This window comes from Octopus bimaculoides, chromosome 20 (assembly GCF_001194135.2).
Source record: "Octopus bimaculoides isolate UCB-OBI-ISO-001 chromosome 20, ASM119413v2, whole genome shotgun sequence".
In the NCBI taxonomy this organism is placed as follows: Eukaryota; Metazoa; Mollusca; class Cephalopoda; order Octopoda; family Octopodidae; genus Octopus; species Octopus bimaculoides.
The window spans coordinates 9,096,918-9,118,678 of record NC_069000.1 but is presented as its reverse complement, the minus strand read 5'-3'; the positions used below and the strand labels follow the sequence as shown (position 1 = coordinate 9,118,678).

Here is a 21,761-nt window from a genome sequence, read left to right as displayed (position 1 = left end):
AATGACATTGACTGTATAACGGTGATGTTTGTTTTCAATTAGGACATAATGTCAAGAGAAGACTTACACACACACACACACACACAGTTTCCATCTACCAAATTTGCTCAAAGGGCTTTGGTTGGCCTGAGGCTATAGTAGATGACACTTGCCCAAGGCGCCACACAGTGGGAATGAACCTGAAGCTATGAGGTTGGGAAGCAAGCTTCTTACCACACAGCCATGCCAGCATGAAAAATGGACATTAAATTATGATGATGACAGTGATAATGACTCGCACATACACACACTCTCTCTCTTTCTCACACACACTCTCTCTCAATCACTTTCTCTCTCTCTCTCTGAAAATTTCCATGTCCCCTTAACTTTTAATTAAAACTTCTGAAATGCCATGCATTGCTAACTCAGTTGTTCTCTATGTGAGCCAACTGTCCCCTCACTTCGCTTTGCCACATGCAAACAACAAATGCGCTGACCACCACCACAACCACCACTATTACTAACACTGCTAACCACCACCACCGCCACCACCACTTGTCCATTCAGGCATGTAATGAGCTGATTATCTTCATCAAACCTATCTTATACTATATTATAATACACAATATCATTTGCCTTGTTTGCTCTGATAGACAAAGAAGACACATTGGTGTAACATATTTCTAACAGACGTAGTTAACTTCAGTTGCTATCAGTTGCTGCTCTTACCTTATTTTCATGTTATTTTTATTTATTTCTATACTTTGTTGTTTTTGTTTCATTGTCTTGCATCTATTTTTTTCGTTTTTATGATGTTTTTTTTTTTTTATCTTATTAGCAGGTTGGGATTTCCTTCTTTTCTTTTACTTAAAAAATTATTATTTTTTTTTATAGTTAATCTAGACATTTCCATGCTTTGAGAGCAATTGTAGTTATTTTTGTATAGCCACAGGCACTAGCATAGCTAGAGTGTATGCTGCCCGGGGCGAACATACCGTTTGCCACCCCCGGACCCCACAAAAAACACATATTGCCTACAGCAGGCCCAAAAGTGCCACCCGGGGTGGACCACCCCTACCACCCTAGTGGCTAAAGTCCTGACTGAACAGAACAGACTTATGATCAAAAGTATGTGAATACTTTGGGTCAATATATTTAAGGTCTCTGCCCAGAGAGACTGAGACTGACCCTGGTCCTTTAGCTATCCATCAATTATTAAGTTAAGTCATGTTGCCAAAGACTGTGTCTTCATTTTATGAATGACATTTGTGTTACATTCATAAAGTAACCTTTACGAATTTTCTGACCACCACATCTCATAGAATAATTAGAAAATTGTTTTGTTTTTTCTATGTGTTTATTGATAAAAGATGTGGGTGGAATTTGAAGAAAAAATACAATGTGGTTCTAGAATGAATGAAACGAACCATCTCAAACCAGTTCTAATGAATGAAATCATTAAAGAAAGAAATAATGATGATAGTGGTGGTGGTGGTGGTGGACAGTTTTGGTTTTAGCGACAATGACAAAGATTTCATTAGCGTGAGTTGACGAAGCTGGACAAGTTGACGAACGTGATTAATTCAGTGAGACTTACATAATAACTCTAATTGTGTTGCTTGTTCCTGGCAGAACAAAATTACAATTGAAGTTGTGGACATCTCGTGAGTGATTACAGGAAGTTGCTTTGATGGCTTGCAACGCCGAAACACAATGGGGAAGCTGCTACAATTGACTGCACTGAATGTGTTAGCACTTGCTTTACGACTGAAATATCTCATATTTACCTGTCGTTATTGAACGGCTTAATCTCTCTGATACTGATGAATTCAAATGGTGATCCAGTTAAGCCATGGGATTTGATGAATCACAGTTTTAACGACTTGTAACGAGAATATTTGCATACAGATTTAAAATTTAACCGAGAACCACATTTAGCTGAATCAATAGGACATTGTGACCACTGTTCCATTCTGTCACCAATGCTGGACTGTCATGCTTGATTCTTGATAAATCATTAGCCAAGGTGCTTCATTTGTACACAAATTATTTTAGTGAATATTTTATCAAAAATAAAAATGGTTGAAATGCGGCTAAGCATTTTTCCCAGCGTGCTAACAATTCTGCCTTCTCACCACCTTAATAATCATGATAAACAATAAATAAATATAATAGTAAAAAGAATAAAAAGTTAGCGGTTTCTTTAGGATGAAGTATTGCTTAAATGAAATGAACGTATTGATTGAAGAGCTTCCTATCAAAAGAGTTGTACTTGTGCTTCAAGAATACAAACTAGATTGTGGAACAGTGTACACTTTAAGTGCTTTTAACGAACATTTACAGTTATTTGCCTTGTCTTTCACTGAACTTCTTCAGCAAATTACCGCTAACGAAGCTCCGTTAATAAACTGTTTCTGAAGCCTTTTGCAGCTTAGCAACCACTACTAATTTGAGCAAATGGTTAACTGCTGGGTACTAGCAATCAATATTTGATTGTGGGTCACAAATGAAAAATTTTTTCTTTAATATAATGTGTTATTGTTCTACTGGTTTCTAGCAACAGATGCTTCCAAAACCTGCCAATCAACTGCTAAATGGAGAAAGCTTTCTTAACTTCCTTTGGCAAGAAGCGCTATATTTTGTCATAAAAAATGGCAGCTTGTTGTGTTGAATAATACACACATTGACAATTGTTTCTTAATTAATAGTCAGATTGTATTTGAGTTCCTTCGTTCTTATCGACTTAGCATTAATGTTCAGATCTATTATCCTATGGCTGCAGGAATAGCCATATGGCTAAGAAGTTCGCTTTGGAGCTGGGTTGTTTTGGGTTCAGTTTTACTGTATGGCACCTTGGACAAGTGTTTTCTTTCTGTACCATTGCTTTGGATTGCTTGAAGCATTGGAAGTGAAAGATGGCATTTGAATGTGTTTGAAAGCATGTCAGAGAGATCTTTCCTATTCTGGGGTGGGGTAGACTTAATCTGTCAATCAGTTTAATACCCCCTAGCTCTTTATGGGTAATGTGGGAGATGTCTGTATTTGGTAATTTAACAGTGTTGCTATTGTTGGTCCTTGTTACAATAATGTGTTCCTAAACATGACACTTATTTAAGATTACTGGCACTAAAATAGTTGTATAATCATAAACACAATCCCATTCTAAGAATATTGCCCCATCAAAACAGTACCATTATAGAATATCTATGAATTATAGATATTGAAAAACTAATTTCAATAACAAATGAAGAGGCAAAAGAATTTTCAAATAATTTTTATCCATCAAATAAGTTTATGGCATTGCTTGTGTGGGTTGGACTTCCAACCAAGTGGTTTCTGGTTCAATCTCACTATAGAAATTTCTATGTTTTTCTTTTGTCAAAAAGACAATGGATTAATAAAAGCCATCGTCATCGTTTTGACATCCACTTTTTTAAGCTTGCATGGTTCAGACAATTTCGTTGAGGCAGATTTTCTATGCTGGATGCCAACCTTCATGTTTCCAAGCAAGTAATATTTCACCATGGCTAGACATGTTCTTCATGGAAAACTGGAAATGAATGACATTACTTTTATGATGGTGATGCTCGTTTAGGATGCCAAGTCAACAGAACACACAAGCACAGACATACTTACATACATAGATGCATGCATACACACACACACACACACACACACACATACATACATACATATGCATATACATGTATATATCCATACATATGTGTGATGGGCTTCTTTCAGTTTCCATCTCCCAGATTCACTCAAGGCTTTGGTCAGCATGGAGCTATGATACAAGACAGACACTTGCTGAAGGTACAACACAGTGGGACTGAACACTGAACCAGAAACCACTTGGCTGGAAGTCCAACCCACACAAGCAATGCCATAATGGATAAAAATTATGAGAAAATTCTTTTGGCTTTTCATTTGTTATTGAAATGAGTTTTTCAATATCTATAATTTATCAATCAAAACTTTTCTGTTGTCTGTTCTCTTTATGAATTTAATTCACAAAAGTGATGAATATTTATGAATTAAATTCAGATAAGAGACCAGCTATTTCTAAAGATCAAATTTTTGGTGATCGCCTTTACCTCAGAGATTTAATATCTTGGCTAGCAAGTGGAGAAATGAGAATATATCTCATGATATACAGGAAAGAACTGTCTTGATATGCTTATTTGCAGGAATCTGTTATTAAATCCTTAAGAAGCTAGTAATATCCTGTTAAGACCATACAAAGTATAAAGCTGTCCACTTTTATCTGATAATTTAATCTGCATGGGTCTGAAATGTATGTAATAAAAATAGTTTAAATTATGTCACTAACGATGGAAAGTATATTAGTTTGTTCAATGCTATGATAATATTATTTAACCTGCAGTTCATTTTCTTTGTAGTAAGAGCATTTCTCCTTGCTTTTACATTTTTCTACTTAAACCATGGGATAAATAGAAAAATGAGTGTAAAAAGAATAAAAAAGACCAATGACTTTATTACTGCTGTAGCAACATGATTGCTTTGAGATATATTAGGTTAGAGGTGGTAGTGGTGGTCTGTCTTGGATTACCAGTCAATGATGGAGCTTCAAAATCAGTGATTTTCAACTATTTTAAACCTATAGACCCCTTTGGTATCTATTTTTTTTCAATCCTTGCCGGATTTCCATAGCCATTTGGTGTTTTTGTAATTAGCTTATTGTTTTTGTAATTACATATTATTTGGAATTATATAAAAAAAATTTCAAATATTTTGTGTAATGTAGAAGTACAACCTATGGCCACAATACTGACTGAAATAAGTAAATGACAAAGGATAAAGATTTTAGAGGATTTCGACTGCTATTTCTAGCAGAGCAAGCCACAACATACAGGCACACTTGTTGGCTCATGTTAGCTAAAATGGAAGTGGAATATGATAGCATATCATCACAATGATCACACACGACCATTCTTCATATTCAACCTTAGAAATATATTAGATATGTCTGCCTATTCATATCAGAAATGGTTTTAATTCTTAGTCACAAGCATGATTAATGTATTGATTTTGAAATTTTCTGCTTTTTTTGGGGGGGGGGGGGTTGTTTTGTGTGTGTGGAAGGAAGAGAGATTGAATTAATCTTTAACAAATGCAGGTCCTTTCTCGAAAGCTCGCTAATTAATTTGTCTTCTGGATCACTGCCAATGTCCAGCAGCTAACTTCCTTTCAGGCTGATATCTTCACTAGGTACTACATATTGACTATTGATCAGAAAACGATCAGGAAATTGAAATGAGAACGGAAAATTAAGTTTCAGCATGTATAATTACATACTTTCAGTGGTGGTCGTGGTGGGGAGCCTCTATATAGTTGTTTATTCTGCTAGAAATTGCAGCCAAGTGCCATGAAATTATAGCCTACCATCTTAAAAAATGAGAAGAGCACATGAGACATTGGCAGTTCTAGACATCATCATCATCATCATCCTTTAATGCCTGTTTTCCATGCTGGCATGGGTTGGATGGTTTGACTAGAGCTAGCAAGCAGAAGAGCTGCATCAGGTTCCAGTCTAATTTGGCTTCGTTTCTACAGCTGGATGCACTTCCTAATGCCAACCACTTTACAGTGTGTGTTGAGTGTTTAAAATGTAGCACTGGCACGAGTGTCTTTTGTGTGACATCTGCAGGGGACTTTTGCAGACCAATTCTTTACACCAGGGAATGTGGCCTTAACACTTCTGCTATGGAGGATGGGTCTTGGACAAAAAAAAAAAAAAGAAAGAAAAGAGGATGGTCAGCTGAAACACCACTCAATTAATGCTGTCCTGAAGCTAAACTACTATCCATTTTCCACATGTAAAAGCAAATATAATTTCACTTTATTTCTATGCATAAAGGATAACACTGGTGGTATGGAGAGAGAGAGGCCGGTATACATGTGCGATTGCTGATCTTCCATAAACAACCTTGCCCAGACTTGTGCCTAGGAGGGTAACTTTCTAGGTGCAATCCCATGGTCAGTCATGACCGAAGGGGGTCATGGAGGCACAAACACAGGTACACAAACACACACACACACACACACATATGACAGGCTTCTTTCAGTTTCCATCTACCAAATTCACTCACAAGGTTTTGGTCGGCCCAAAGCCATAGTAGAAGATACTTGCCCAAGGGGTCATGCAGGGATGTATACATATACATTTACATACATACAGTTGTTAAGCAGTGGTGGGGGACAAACACAAACTCAAAGACACACACATATATGTACACTCACACACAAACACACACCAGGTTTCTTTCAGTTTCCATCTACTATATCAACTCGAGGTTTTGGTTGACCCAAGGTTATAATAGAAGACACTTGCCCGAGGTGTCATACAGTTAAAACTGAACTCGGAACCATGTGGCTGGGAAGCAAGCTTCTTACCACACAACCATGCCAGCACCAATGCACCCCAACTTTTTTTTTTTTTTTGTGGGTGGGATGTTGCTGCCAGAGCATTCTAACCATTCTAATAGCTCTAAGTGTTTGGTAGTTTGGTGAAAGGAATTGCTTTACAAATGGAACTGTTTGCTCTCTAAAGTGAAGTTGCTTGACAAGGTAAATATTAGCATCAGATCAATAGATTTCAGTGGATTTTCCCCCTTTTTTTTTTTTAAAGCAAATATACTGTTTGCTTTATGATGTAACATGATTCCCTCTTGTTGTTGTTGTTGCTGTCATTGTTAGTGTTTTAGCCCCAGGCAGTCCCTCATCATACAGATCTATGATAAAAGACATTTCAGCTTTGATCACCATATCTTTTTTTCTTTTTCCTAGCACAGAGTATCTCGGACTACATTATTCAATGTGTCCTTCCATTTTTTTATTTTGTTGTTGTTGAAGATACTAGGTATGATTTGAGGGAAATTTCGCTGCTATTTCCCGTAGGTAAAACAACCATTTAGCAGTCCCTGTAGTGATTAGATAAATATTGGTATTAGATCAATATATTTCACTGGATTTTATTTTTTATTATTTTTTATCAAATGTATTAGAGGCTTTTTGATGCAAAAGGATTAACTTTGTGATGACTTTTTTTTTGTTTTGTTTTTCTTTGTCATCTTATCACAGTGTTGTTATTGAGGCAATGAAAGACCCTCAATATGGCCATTTGGCCTGCTAGAAATAACAGTTAAATCTCTCACAAATCAAACATTAATATTCTTTTCTACTTTAAGTACAAGGTCTGAAATTTTGTGGGGAGGAGACAAGTGGATTACACTGACCCCAGTGTTTCACTGGTACTTAATTTATCGATCCTGAAAGGATGAAAGGCAAAGTCAACCTTGGTGGAATTTAAACTCTGAATGCAAAGATGGACGAAATGCAATTAAGCATTTTGCCAATCAGGATTCTCCCAGCTCACTGCCTTAATAATAATAATTATAATTATAATCATGCGTTCACATTTTGGCACAAGGCCAGCAATTTCCGGGGAAGGAGTAAGTTGATTACATCGACCCCAGTGCTCAACTGGTACTTACTTACTTTATCAGCCCCGTAAGGATGTGCTCAGATGGATGAAAGGCAAAGTTGACCTTGGCAGGATTCGAACTCAGAGTGCAAAAGAGCCTGAAGGAATATTATAAAGTATTTTGTTTGATATTCTAACAGTTCTACCAATCCACTACAAAAATAATTATAATAATCTACAATTTTACATGGTAATTAAGTCAAAAAATTTCATCTTACTAATTAGCTTTTGAGGGCATGCATGATGTACAGGTGTGTGTGTGTGTGTGTGTGTGTGTGTGTGTGTTTGACTTTTTCTCAAGAAGGTCAGGTGTAGAATTAATTTGATGTCTGATGTATCTGCCAGGGCTGGCTCTCTTTTATAAAGAATTTCTGAAGAAATAGCTGATTAAAACATCGTTAGGTTTTATTTTTGAACTGAAGAATTCAATAGAATTCTTCTGATGTTTGGGAAGAGAGAGAGAGAGAGAGAGAGAAAAAAAAAATGGGTAGGTAGGTGGGTGTGCAGGTGGTCTTTTGTTTCTATCATATTTTTTTAACATCAAAAGTTAAATTACAGAAATTATACACAGACATATACAATAAAATGATTAGTCTCTCTCACACCCACACACACACACACACACATGAGTATCATAGATGTAGATTCATGCACACATAATATTATTATGCATATATACATATACACACATACATGCATGCACTTATGTCTACACAAGCACAGAAGTAGTGCCAACTTATGCACACAGTCGCATGCATATGCACCAACACACACACACAAACATGTATTGATATATACCAATCATATGGTTACTCACACATGCACACACATTCAGCAGTGCACACAATTCCATCAACATGTACATGTACACAATTTAATTATACAGACGCATTCCAATGAGGAAACCTCTACATGGTCACTCTCACTGCTAGAAACAGAAGCTGAATTCCCTCAAATTACAACCTTCCATCTTAAAAATGGAAGGCTGTATTGGACAGTGTCATTTTACATACTTCTAAAATAAAAAGATGAAGTGGTCACCACCAGAATGCCATCATTTAAGGGGCTGTTCAATTAGGGCCATGACAACAATGCCAACACATATCTCTCTCTATACACACACACACACATGTAATATTATACACATAAAATAGGGGCCTAGTGGGTAGAGCAGAGAAACACCCAGACAAGTAAGGCTTGTGTTTCTCTGATTCTACAAATCAGACTACCACTCCCTGTATAATTGATTTTTAATACTTGCCTTAATTTTGACTGGTGCCTCAATTTTGACAGGTGCATTATTTTACTGATCTTGGAAGGTTGAAAGACAATGTCGACCTCAGCAGAATTTGAACCCAGAATGTAATGGTTTGCAACAAAATACTGCAAAGTAGTTTTTCAAAAACTCTACTGGAATTGCCAATAAACCAAACAATAATGATTTCAAACTTTGGCACAAGGCCAGCAATTTTGTGGGGTGGAGGTGAGTCGATTACATCGACCCCAGTACGCAATTGGTACTTAATTTATTGACCCCCCAAAAGGATGAAAGGCAAAGTCGACCTTGGCAAAATTTGAACCCGGAACATAATAAACCGCATAATTGCTAAATATTTAGTTGTGAACTAACATAATAAGAAGAAACTGTCTCCTAATGTCAACACCCCCTTGATGTATATAATTAATTAGAAAAATAATCAAGTTTTTCATTCTGTTTATCACACCTAGGTGAGATAATGAGTTATTGGTTAATTAATATAATTACATTGACTAATGTGCACTGAGACATACAAATTGATTTCTTTTAAGATTATCATCTTGTGGATTATTAATGTCATCTTTAGAAATGAGGTGGCAAATTAGCAGAATCAGTGGAGCATCGGATAAAACAACTTGTGACCTTTGTTGCAGCATTCTGAGCTCAAATCTCAACCAGGTCCACTTTACATTCGTTCTTTTAGGGGTGCTGGATGGGTGGACTGGCAGAATTGTTAGAGTATGGGATGGGGCACCTTCGGACACATCTCATCTGAAGTTTTGTGTTCTGAGTTTGAAATGAGTAACTGTGTGGTCGAGAAGTTTTCTTCCCAACCACATGGTCCTGAGTTCAGTCTCATTGCATGGCACCTTGGGAAAGTGTCTTCTACTACAGTTCTAAGCCAACCAAAGTCTTGTGAGTGGATTTGATAGATGGAAACTGAAAGAAGCCCATTGTATACATGTGTGTGTGTGTGTTAGTTACTATTACCTTGGCTTCACTTTGCATGGTAGTTGTAAACAAATGTCACTGTCATTGCAAGCAGTGTCCTTCATTTCCAATCTTCCATCAAAACATGTCTGGTCATGTTATGGAGAAATATTATTTTACTAGGAAACGAGTGAAGGTTAGTAGCAGGAAGGGCTCCTGCCATAGAAAATATCCTCAGACTGAAAATCTGGTCCGAATGTTTGCTGCAGAAAGGTCTCTGCTAAAGACACTCAAGAGCCATGTGGTGGTGGTGCTAAACTGAATGATAGATGCCTGAAAATCAGATGGGATGGTCACACCTGGGATTGTCTTTCATCGTATGTCTACTTTATCAGGACTGAGCTGCAACTAAACCACCACCACCACCACCACCACTACAGCAACAACAACATCAACAAGTACTGTTGGTAATTTTCTTTTCTTTTCAAACAACATGAAAAGATGAGTTAAAGTGAATGGCATAGAAGATTATCTTTATTATTATTATTATTTACCCCGAAGGCATGGCATAATCTCTTAGATCTATCAAGTTTTCTATACGTTTACTTGCCATGCTGTATGAACCTTGACTATGTTTCATAATTTACTGAAGTGTATACAGCAAATCTAAAAGATTTTACTCAATAGCTGCAAGGGGAAACTAAATTAACAGGAAGAAAGAAAAATAATAACAAAGCTTGCAACTATTTCATTTCATTGAAATATTGTAATAGCAATTTTTTTTTTTTGTTTTTACATATTTTTACTTTTCTTTTTTTTTAAAGTCTTTTCAAAAGATGGCATAGAACACACATATTACTATCAAAATTTTTGAAAGGTTGGGGTTGGTGGGTTGAGAGAAATTTGAAATTCCTGCATTTAATTCAAGGAAAAAAACAAAACTATATAAAAAAAAAATTCAAAGAAAATCAATAATTTTACGTTGCTTGAAAATAAATGTTGTTATATTTTGTTAGAATTTGGTTTACAAAAAAAACAAAAAAAAACAGAATTTCCAACTGTTAAAGACTTGTGTTGTTAACTATTAGTAAAAATCAACTTGAAATTTGTTAGAATCTAACGAAAAATGTAATTAAGATTTCTAATTGCCAGAATCATAGAATCGATTATCACATTTATTTATAAATTTGTTTGTTTTGTAACTGTTATAATTCTTTAGATGATTAAATTTATCAATTTTTAGTATTTATTAGTTAATAACAATTAATATTTCTTGCTCTCTTTTGACTGCAATTGTTTCAGGTTGTTACTCCCAGTTGAAATATATAAATGTTGATAACTGTTGCAAACTATTGCTTATATTTCATATGTTTAGTTGTTGTTATCTCTGGTTCATACTCTCTGATAGTTGTTGCTATATGTTACTTATATAGATAGGTTGGCAATTATTACTTTCTATTTGTTTTTGTTAGCTAAAAGCTGTTGCTATCTGTTGCTCACATCCAAAAGTTATTGCTATATGTTGTTTGAAGGTTGAAATCATGCAACCTTGTGGTCTCGGTGCTGGGGGTAGAAGGGATTTATCTCCCTGCTAGCAATATAAACAAGAGTGCATTTTGCACCAAAAATAATACAAGAGTTTCTCCCATGGTATCTACCACAGTAAAGTTTGTTTTAACGGAATAACCATGTTTTTAAGTGGGGATAAATGTTACCTTTTGTTGCTTATACAGGCTAAAGGGGTAACTTTCTGTTGTCAAGAGACAAGGCAAGATCTAAAACAAATGAACAAGGAAGCTTTTGTACAACTGCCGGAACTGCTAGAAATACCAGCTGAATTTTGCTGAAATAATAAATACACTTACCTTCTTAGAAGAAACAATTAAAGGGACACATTGGATAATGTTTGCCTTCACACACTGTGTTGCACACCTGAAACAAAATAGCTAAAAGAACAAGAACAAAACAAAAACAGAATAATCACTGGCTGGTCACAGCTGGTTACACTTTTGATCATTGGTCTGCCTATGATCAAATGTTGACCTGTGGCTAAACAACATCAACAATGAAAACCATGCAGTAGTTTTATACGACAGATCATGCGAGACACATACAAGCAGTAGTCCAAGTGTTTTGGTGTCTAATAAGTTTCAGGGTGTAGAAAAGGGGAATGGTATATTTTATGGTTATTTTCTCATTTTTATTTTTATCTCTTTTTTTTTTTGTAATGTATGTGCACACATGGTTAAAATGAGGGCAATATTGGATTGCAGTTATGACAGGTGAAAGCCAGTATTAAACTTCCTGTATCCTGTCTTGTTAATGACTATCACCTGCTGGCATATGATATAGCTGATAGTTCCATATAGTGAAATCCGTTGAAATTCAATGCTACAGACTAGCAGGCTCTTAGTTTTATATGGTCATATCAGTTTTAGTTTAACAAGCTGGAAAAGAGCCATCCGAGGTGCTGGAATGTTTAAGCCTGTTGTAACTGGCTGGTATATAGTAACTCATCTGGTTTTATCATCTTAAACCTGTCAAAGTATATTGTGGATTACACCAAGACATTCTTTAAATTGCATAGATTTCTAAGAGTTTTGCCATGTTGGTCTCCAATCTCTAGTCTACTTTCTGGGACATTAAAACTAGCCTAAAGCACTTGCCATGTTGAAATTGTTCGTATGTTGGCTCCTTTTACATATTGACATATGTATATACACACTGAAATGTGTGTGTTTAAAAATATTTGTGTATACAGACATATATAGATTTTCAGTTTTACTCTTAGGTTTTAGCTGTTGCTTTATGTATATTCTTTTCTTTTCTACTCTTCGCACAAGGGCCGAAAGTTTGGGGGACGGTGCCAGTCGATTAGATCAACCCTAGTACACAACTGGTACTTAATTTATCGACCCCCAAGAGGATGAAAGGCAGAGTCACCCTCGGCGGAATTTGAACTCAGAATGTAAAGACAGAGACGAAATATCGCTAAGCAATGGTAACCTCAATACACAAATTTTATCCACCAATGCAGTGTTGAGCACTCATTCTCATTGTTATACATATATATATATGTATTATATTGGTTTCAAATGTTGGCACAAGGTCAGCAATTTTGAGGAAGGGGGTCAGTTTAGCCATCTTTACTACAAATTGTGGATTTCTTTAATTTTTTATGTGTTTTATTCACTGGACTGCAACCATGCTGGGACACCATCTTGTAGATTTAGTCAAACAAATCAACCCCAGTATTTATTCTATTGAGGTTAGGTTAGGGGATCTCATCACGGGCTGATGAGGCCTGCTACTGGTGCCATGTAAACCAGTATTACCTGTTCCATTGTCAAATGGTCAGTGATCAAACTGGCTCCCTCACTTGGGTAGCTTGCTACTCTTGTAAGGAGGATGTCAGGACTAAAAATAAGACCTGTTGAAGGGCAGATGAGCATCTTCTGGGCCAACAGCCATCCTGTTGAGGGAGGCAATTTACAAACCACCCCAATATCTCTGCCAAGAAAACATTATGAGAAAGTCAAATTGAATTAATGTTGTGGCCTCATCCAATGGGAGAAATTATGATTGATTGGGAAGATCTTTGTTGAAGTGTCATCAACGCACTGTAAAAGCATTGGATACTTGATGACAACTTATTCTATCAGTCTCAACAGCTGTCAGTTTAGCCATCCTTGTTAACAGTGGATACAGTAACAGCAGCTACTTGCTAATTTAGCCATCTTTGCTCCAAATTATTGAACCATTAAGTAGTTCTTAAAAGAGTATATTTCCACAGCTCTTTAAGAAGACTCACTAACAAATGGTTGGTGGGAATTATTTAATTGGAATCTCTGTCGTTCAAGTGCTTCCACTTGAAGATTTACAGAAAGAGTAAACCCAGTTACAAATGTTATTGTTATTTATCTTATTGCTAATCAGTTTTCTCTCACAGCTGAATTCTCTGATATCACAAAATATTGATCTTTTAGTATCTCCACCATCACTGTCATTAGCATTATTGTCCTCATCGGTGTTGCTGACGAGCCAAATGAACCTTTACATGGTTGGTACATCTGCTGTAAATAGCAGCCAAATTTCCATCAAATCACACTCCACTGTCTTCATTTTTATTTTCTTCTTATAGTTCGGCCTGGCAGGAGCTGGCATGAGACCAGAGGACACACTATCACATAATGTATTCCTACCCCCTCCCTCCCCCTAATTGTTAGTGATGTTAAACAAGATGTTAAGCAACTACACTTGCTAGAAATAATAGCCAAACTTTTCTTAACTCACATTTCAGTCGTTATTTTCTACCAACGGTTTGGCTTTGAGAAAGGCAAGTTTTTCAAGACTAGTAAGACCCATGTTATCGATGTTCTTCATACACAGTTGCTGCAGGTAAGACATGGACAAATTCTCCTCCTCTGTTTCTAACCAGAATCATGGTCTTGTATGCATCAAACGGTTTTTCTTTTTTTTTTGCGATTCATAGTTATTTTCTTTACTTTCTAATACTTCACTGTAGAATGAGAATTATGTTATTTAGCCCCAATCTAAGCCCTGACCAAGCAGACTTCTCATCATAAGTGTTCCAGTTATGACCATCCATCCTCTCCCTTTGTAGATCAGAAACTGTGTTATCCAGTGTATCCTGTTTTAAGACATGTGATCTGAGGAAGATTTAGCAGTAGTTTTTAGCAGGTCAATTTACAGCATAGATGCTTCATCACTGGATTAGATTGGAAGTTGTGCCTCCCCCTCCCCCCCAAAGACACATTCTCAGAAAGAAGTCAACATGTGTCTTGCCCCAGGACCTAATGCTATACTTTTAGGGTTTGAAACATGATTTTTAAAAAAAAATCCTTTTTATTTTTTAGTGAAATCCAATTTTGCTAAATCAATATTTTCTTCTAATAGAATACCCCTCTTTACTCATTCCGAGAAATGCTGACTGTGTAGCAAGTTTTCTTCTGTAATTTTTATTCTTCTACTTTACAACCACTTTGCTTAATAGCAATATGAATTAATTCTCAGTAAGTGGTTGGTAATCTGTTTAATTTTTCTACTAACCCCACCACATCAGAATGAGGGGTGAGGTAACCTCAGCAGGATTTGAACTCAAAATATAAAGGATCATGATTAAATACTTACTACACGGCATTTTGTCTGATGCTCTACCGACTCAACTAATCAACACCATTAACTGTAGAACTAAAGATATACTCGTCAACTTCCCTCCTCAGTGGGATTTGAACTCACAATGTGAAAGACTGTGACTAAATACTTACTACATGGCATTTAGTTGGATGCTCTACTGGCTCAAACAACCAACACCATTAACTGTAGAATTAAAGATATACTTGTCAACCTTCCTCCTCTGAGATTTGAACTCAGAATGTAAAAAAAACTATGACTAAATACTACATGGCATTTTGTCTGATGCTCTACTGACTCAGCTAACCAACAGGACTAAAGGTGTACTGGATTACTTTCCTCCATTCTGGCAGCAAATAATATTAGGAAATGTGCATCGACAACACTTAAGAGACTTTCCTTTTTCCGGCTTTCAGTTTAGTAAGAACCCCCTTTTTATTGTTCTGCTACTTTTGTTTTGAGAACACGAAGCTACAAGCTAAATTACATAACACTGCAGTCGCCGAACAATGGCGACTGTGCACTGGCAACACTGTGATCAAGAAGATGCCGGGTGCAGTTATTGATTTATTTTTAGAAGTAATTTATGCTGCTTTCATCAAATAAAACGAGAGTGCATGCATGTGTGTGTGCATATGTGAATTATTACATGAAATAAGCAGAGGAAAATGCAAGCATGTAAGAAGAGGGTCACATGATGCATTATTATTGAAATAAAATACTTGTGAGGTCATTCGGTATGAAAATCTTGATTCACAACTAACAAACGTTTAATAATGAACCAATGATGGAACCTCTCTATGAGAGGTGCTCGACTGGCTAGAAATAGCAGCTGAATGTAACTGGTGCTCTGTTGGTTACGACGATGAGGGTTTCAACTGATCTGATCAATGGAACAGCCTGCTTGTGAAAGTGGCTGAGCACTCCACAGACACAAGTACTCTTGATGTAGCTCTCAGGAAGATTCAGCAGGACACAGGATGTGACAAGGCTGGCCCCTTTGAATTACTGGTACCACTCACTTTTGCCAGCTGAGTAGACTGGAACAACGTGAAATAAGGTGTCTTGCTCAAGGACAGAATGCACTGCCGGGAATCGAACCCATGATCATACCATCTTGGACCGACTACCCTAACCACTTAGCCATATGCTTTCTTTGCTGAATCTGAAGTAAAAACGAGATGGCCACAACTGGAATGGTTTTGATCATAGGTTTAAAAGACCCTACTGGTATTGGTTTTCTTGGCCCCAGTCCCCAAAGGAAAGAAATGCGAGCTTGGAACTGAAGGATTTTGAAATCAGAACCCTTTGAAATTACATTGAATGCTGTAAAGCAATAATAGTTTGGCACTCTGTCTTGGCAGTAACCATTACTCCAATTACTCCATTTCCTACAATGCAGAAATACTGCAGCCAAAAATCATTTAAAAGTTGATGTGTGTTAATAAGAATTGTTAATACAAATATATCACAGAGATAGGCACACAGTTTCCATTTAAATGTATTTTATTATAAAACGATATTAACATTATTGTACAAAAATTAGGGTTATATATTTTGATACACCTGGAAATTGTCAAAGTGATTTTGTTTTGGAACTGTCAGAGGGTGAAGTCAAATTATAATCAGTCTGGTCAAAAAAGTGCATAGCATTTGTAAACTTTGCACAATGTAAAATGGAAAAAAAAAGTCTGAAAAGAGCATTTTTACTCAGTTAAAAATGTTTTGCCTTAAATACTGCTCTCAAGAAGAAATAGATTCAGGGGAAGAGGAGATTTAATTAAGAGGGATTTTAAAAAAAAACTATGAAATAAACTAAGACATTTACTTTAGACTTGATTAACATCCAAATTTTTCACTCCAGATGGTAATTAATTAATTAATTATCAAATTAATATTTACAATTCTACAAACATTAAAGTTAATATTACCAGAGAGTGTCAAAATGGAAAAACGAAAAATTAACGTAAAAGTAAAGCAAAATATTTGATTTTCTTTAGAATTCTGACAACATAAAATTCTAATTTATGGCTAACATGTTATGTTGTCATGTAATTAACCATTTAAAAAAAAAATGGGGAAGGGGTGGGGACAGTTTCTCTTATTTTTTTTCATTCCAAGTCTCAGTTTGTGAAAGAGTTTTATATATGGAATAACAATAGCTTTTTTTTTTTTTTAGGAAAACTTTTAAGAAAAAAATTTTTTTTTTTGCAATTACTGTTGAACTAACATTGTTATATATTTGGTTAATGGTAAATGTGTCACAACAAAGCACTTAAGAAATTGTGCTATTAATACAGATAAATCAAAACTAAGATACTCTTTTTCTACAGAACATTTTCTTCCCTTCCTGTTCACTGACCAGCAGATATTATACAAACTTCCAGGTAAAATTGGCATGTTTTCTTTTCGGCACTTAATTTATTTCTGTCACAATTGGGGGGAGGGGAAATAAAAAAACATACACACAAAAGACAATTTATAAAGAACTTCCATATACACTTTTTTTTTGTTTAGTTTACAGTTCATTGAACACACAACTGTTTTTTCTTTAATACAGGATTACTTTTCACGCTTGTCGGCTGCGTCATTTTTGCAGTTGTCAGTTTTTTTTTCATTAAGTGAAATGAATTTTGTGAAAAGTAGGTATGTCTTTCCTATGAAAGCTGGTGGTACATCATCATCATCATATGGAAAGGCCAGATTGATGTATATGAGAGAGAGAATGTACAGTTATAGCAGTCAATGTTGAGCACTGTTAAAGCTTTTATTCATATGTCTGTCTGTCTATGTGGAATGGGTGTAGGTGCAACGTAGAAATTGAGCCTGTGGCCACAAATGGCATGAGGTGGGAAAAAAATCAGAGAGAGAGAGACAGGAAAATCTTGAGCAAAATACTACAAAAACCAATTACAGTAAGATGGTTTTATAACATACACACACACACACTACATAACAGGAAAATGTTTGTGTTATTTTTCTTGCCTTGCAACATAATAAATTTGAAATGACTTTGGAAAGTTTTGGACTGACTCCTTGAACTATTTTAAAAAGAACTTTTCGGTGTATGTTGACTAAACTTTGAATTCATTCTGAAAATTGCTATTTGTTTGGTTTCACCTGGCTTCTGAACCATTTTCTCTTCTTTTCTTGCAAAACATCTGGATCTAGACAAATAACTATTTTAATGAATATAATAATAATCCTTTCTACTATAGGTACAAGGCCTGAAATTTTGAGGGAGGGGACAAGTTGATTACATTAACCCCAGTGGTTCACTGGTACTTAATTTATTGACAGATGAAATACTATTAAGCACTTTGCCCAGAGTGCTAACGATTCTGCCAGCTCGCCTACATAATAATAATAATTATTATATAAAAAGGATGATTGAGGTAACTCCTCCTGAAGATATAGTCAAAATTGAAAGAAGAGTGCTATTGTTATCTAGTGAACTAACCACCACTCAGCGACATCCCGATCCCTTCTCCATCGAGTGAGCGAGGAAACTATGAAGCGGTGGTTTGTTCACTAGATAACAATGGCACTCTTCTTTTAATTTTGACTTTAATAATAATTATAATAATAAGAGATGAATTTACCCAGTCATTAAAGCAAAACCCAAAAACAGTTTAGAAACTCTTCTTGCTTTCAATCTAACTAAAATCCTTGTTATTTTTTGAGTCACACAACAGTTCTAAAATGAGCAAAAATTGCTTCTTTTTCAGAAAGTTGTAGATTATGAAATAGAAAGTCAAGACCTGTAAACTGTCTTTAATAGAATTAACCTAAATAACAAATAACTCTGTTAGGATTTTAGGACCATTTTCAATGAGAATGAGATAAAATAAATAACCTACAAAAGCCATTTTGAATAACACAGTCAACTTGACACAACATTGCTAAAGTTAGATGCAGCAGAAAGCATTTGCATGGCATAAATGTCTCAGACAAGCTTATATTCAAAAGGGTAAACCATGAGATGTTGATTGACAGCTAAGAGAGGTGGGCAGAGATATTTTCCCCCTTAGGTAATCAAAATTAAAAGATTAACATCGCATCGAGGTTAATGATTGAATTAAGAAGTTATCTATTTGTCACTAAAGAGTTTGTTGACAATTTGCCCAAAAAGCTTCTTTGCTTTTTGTTTTTCTGTAACTAAGAGAAAATGGTTTTGAAACAGAAATGTCATCTTCATTTTTACTAACCAATAATGGCTTGGCTGCGATGATTAAAATAAACTGAAAAACTAAAGTTTCCTCTGAAATTCTGTATAGATACATATGAGGCTGTTCAGTTTTTAGACTACCCTGCATCACTTTAAAGCTGTTGTAAAGTTAGGTTATAAAGAGACGGACTTGTTTCGCTGCCTGAATCTGAAAGTTCTCCTCGTTAGTAACGACAATGTTTTCATTGCCTAAATAGACACTTTATAATTCTAATTCATAAATATGTGTTAGACAGACATGTGAGGTCATAATCTGCATGCCTTTCTCAAGGTCATTAGTTTAGCAATGAAAGTCAGTTCTTAATTCCAACTGAGAACCAAAATCAAAACCAAAAAAATTGCTTCGCTTTGCTAAGAAGAGCTTACTGCAACTACATAGCACTTGGCACAATCACAATGACAAAAGAATTAAAAACAACAGGAAGCTTACATTCAAAATAATTCCAAAGTCATCTACGTAATTTCTAGCCAATGTTATTTATTATATACAAAGATAAAGGGGGAGCTTAGGGTTAAGGAACAAAAAACTATTTCACCTACTTGAGTCGGAGGGGTGGTGGTGGGGGATATGGTTGAGTGAATATTTACAGGTAGAGGGATAGGGGTGAAAAATAAGGCCCGATATGTCCATGTTTGTGTCATGTTGGTGGTAAAGTATTATCTTGTTCCTATCCCCTGAACAGGTATGAAGGCTCAAATGCTATCAAAATAAGCATTCCTCTTTTAGTACTCAAAATATACACAAAAATAATTCAGTCAGCATCTTCTTTTTTTCCTCTTCTGGTTCTTTATAATCATGAATCTGCTTTGGGAGCTTCTTTTTGTTAATTAATTAATTTTCTCTTTTTGGACTTGTGAACTGATTATGAAATGGATTTCTTGTTTGTCACAACTTATATAAAGTATTGGTAATAATGATACCTTAATTTTAAGCACAAGAACAGGAAGGGAATTAAGATTGTCTAACAACTTTTATTATGCCTTTCTCAAGGGCATTAAGGGGCCCCAAACTAGGAACCAAACCTGAGTTGCTGAGTAAGCCTGTCTGCTTTACCTCAACTCACCAAGAGCTTTATATCTTGCTCTATGAATTGTATTCTAAGTTTTGGGCTGTGTATGTGTGTGTGTATATATATATATTACAGAAAATAAGAGCATCATTAATAATTTAGCATGTGTAATGCAGAGCAAATCATATTCTAATGTACTTTACAAAACAGTAATTCCAGCAGGTAGATAAATAGCCAAAGAAAATGTATTTTAGAAAAAGAACTTTTAAAAATCTGAAATTGCTGTTTGTGCCATTATCCATTTGACTACATATATGTGTGTGTGTGTGTGTGGTATGTTCTTTATAGTAGAATGGAAGGACACTTAAGGGTAATATTTTCTATAGATGTTTGGTGTTTTTTAAATATTGTAAAATATCTGATCGTTCTCCTGCATTAATGTGACCTGTAATATAGGTAAAAGATATTTTTAAAATTCCCAACAAAATGAGTTAAAATCCTAAATCCATATTATTTTATAAATTAACTTATCCAACGGCAATTAAACACTTGACAAATTAAGTATTCTACATAAATTTAACACTTAATTAAAAGAAACTTTGAATAATGTCTGTTGCTCAACAGAACCCAATTCACATCTAGACAATTATTATTTGAGGCACTTTCATGTCACATGGCACAGCAGATAGCATATACCATAAAGAGTAAATGTAATAATAATAATTAATTTGCAGTTAAGGTTTTCATAAATAAATCTGATCAAAAATACAGGTACACCATTGATTTTCTGGCAAATGACGGTCTGACACCTCTTTCAATCTGGATAAATTACGAGGTGGAAATCCCCATGATATTTCCACAGCTACCAGACTAATTCACTGCATGACTACTGTAGCATTGTGTGTTTGAATCCAGATAAATTGTGACGGGTAAGTTAAAATTGCAGTCTAGTTCCCTGCACGACACAATTGTTGTGTGAACTTGCATTTACTTATTCTGCACTTTTTTAGTGGTGATACTAAAATTTTGATAGACCCCTTGCTTATTTAACTTTCAGTTACCCTTATTTGTAACAGCCATAGTTAAGAGAATTGAGAGCATCAGTGGCACTAATTCATAAGGGTCCAAGATAAAGTTGAACAGTTGAAAAATGAACCGTGGTGTTTCAGTATGTAAATTGTGTGGTATAATTAAGTAGGTTAGAGGTGTTCTGATAAATTATTATTATTACATGACCACAGATGGTTAATCCGTCAAGGCTTTGTAACCAAGGATACGAGAACATCAGTGATGTACCTGCATAATGGTGAACCCCCATAATCAATGCCTTCTAAACTTCCCAATCAATACTGTTTATTCTTTGATAAGATATTGGAATGACTTTAGACCCTTGTTTTTCAAAGACAATATCTACATTAATGTTTGGCTATTCTTTTAAAATTCCAAAATTGTTGTACTGTGTGTGTGTGTGTGATTTTAAAAAAAAAAAAAATTCTAAAGTAATTTTATCAAACCATATTGTTAGAAGGGGTGGGCGGGGAGCATAAGGCAAAATTGGGTCTGGGTGTGTATGGTGTAAAATAAAATATATATATATAAGAAAAAGAAAAAAAAAAATGAAAATTTGGTTTTCACATACCGAACCTGCATTCTACTCAAGAAGCCATTACATCTTTTTGAGATCAATTATGCACA

The 21,761-nt window shown here is 35.4% G+C and overlaps 2 protein-coding genes across 6 annotated transcripts in view; one reads left to right on the top strand and one right to left on the bottom strand.

Moving 5' to 3' along the window:
* Nucleotides 1-14,072, top strand: part of LOC106874760 (zinc finger HIT domain-containing protein 2) — a 43,272-nt gene extending 29,200 nt beyond the window's left edge. The window contains exon 12 of the mRNA XM_014922609.2: nt 13,975-14,072. The gene's annotated coding sequence lies outside the window, so the exon portion shown is untranslated. The remainder of the gene's footprint in view (nt 1-13,974) is intronic.
* Nucleotides 1-21,761, bottom strand: part of LOC106874759 (uncharacterized) — a 259,055-nt gene that overhangs the window by 9,530 nt on the left and 227,764 nt on the right. The gene's annotated exons all lie outside the window — the stretch shown is intronic.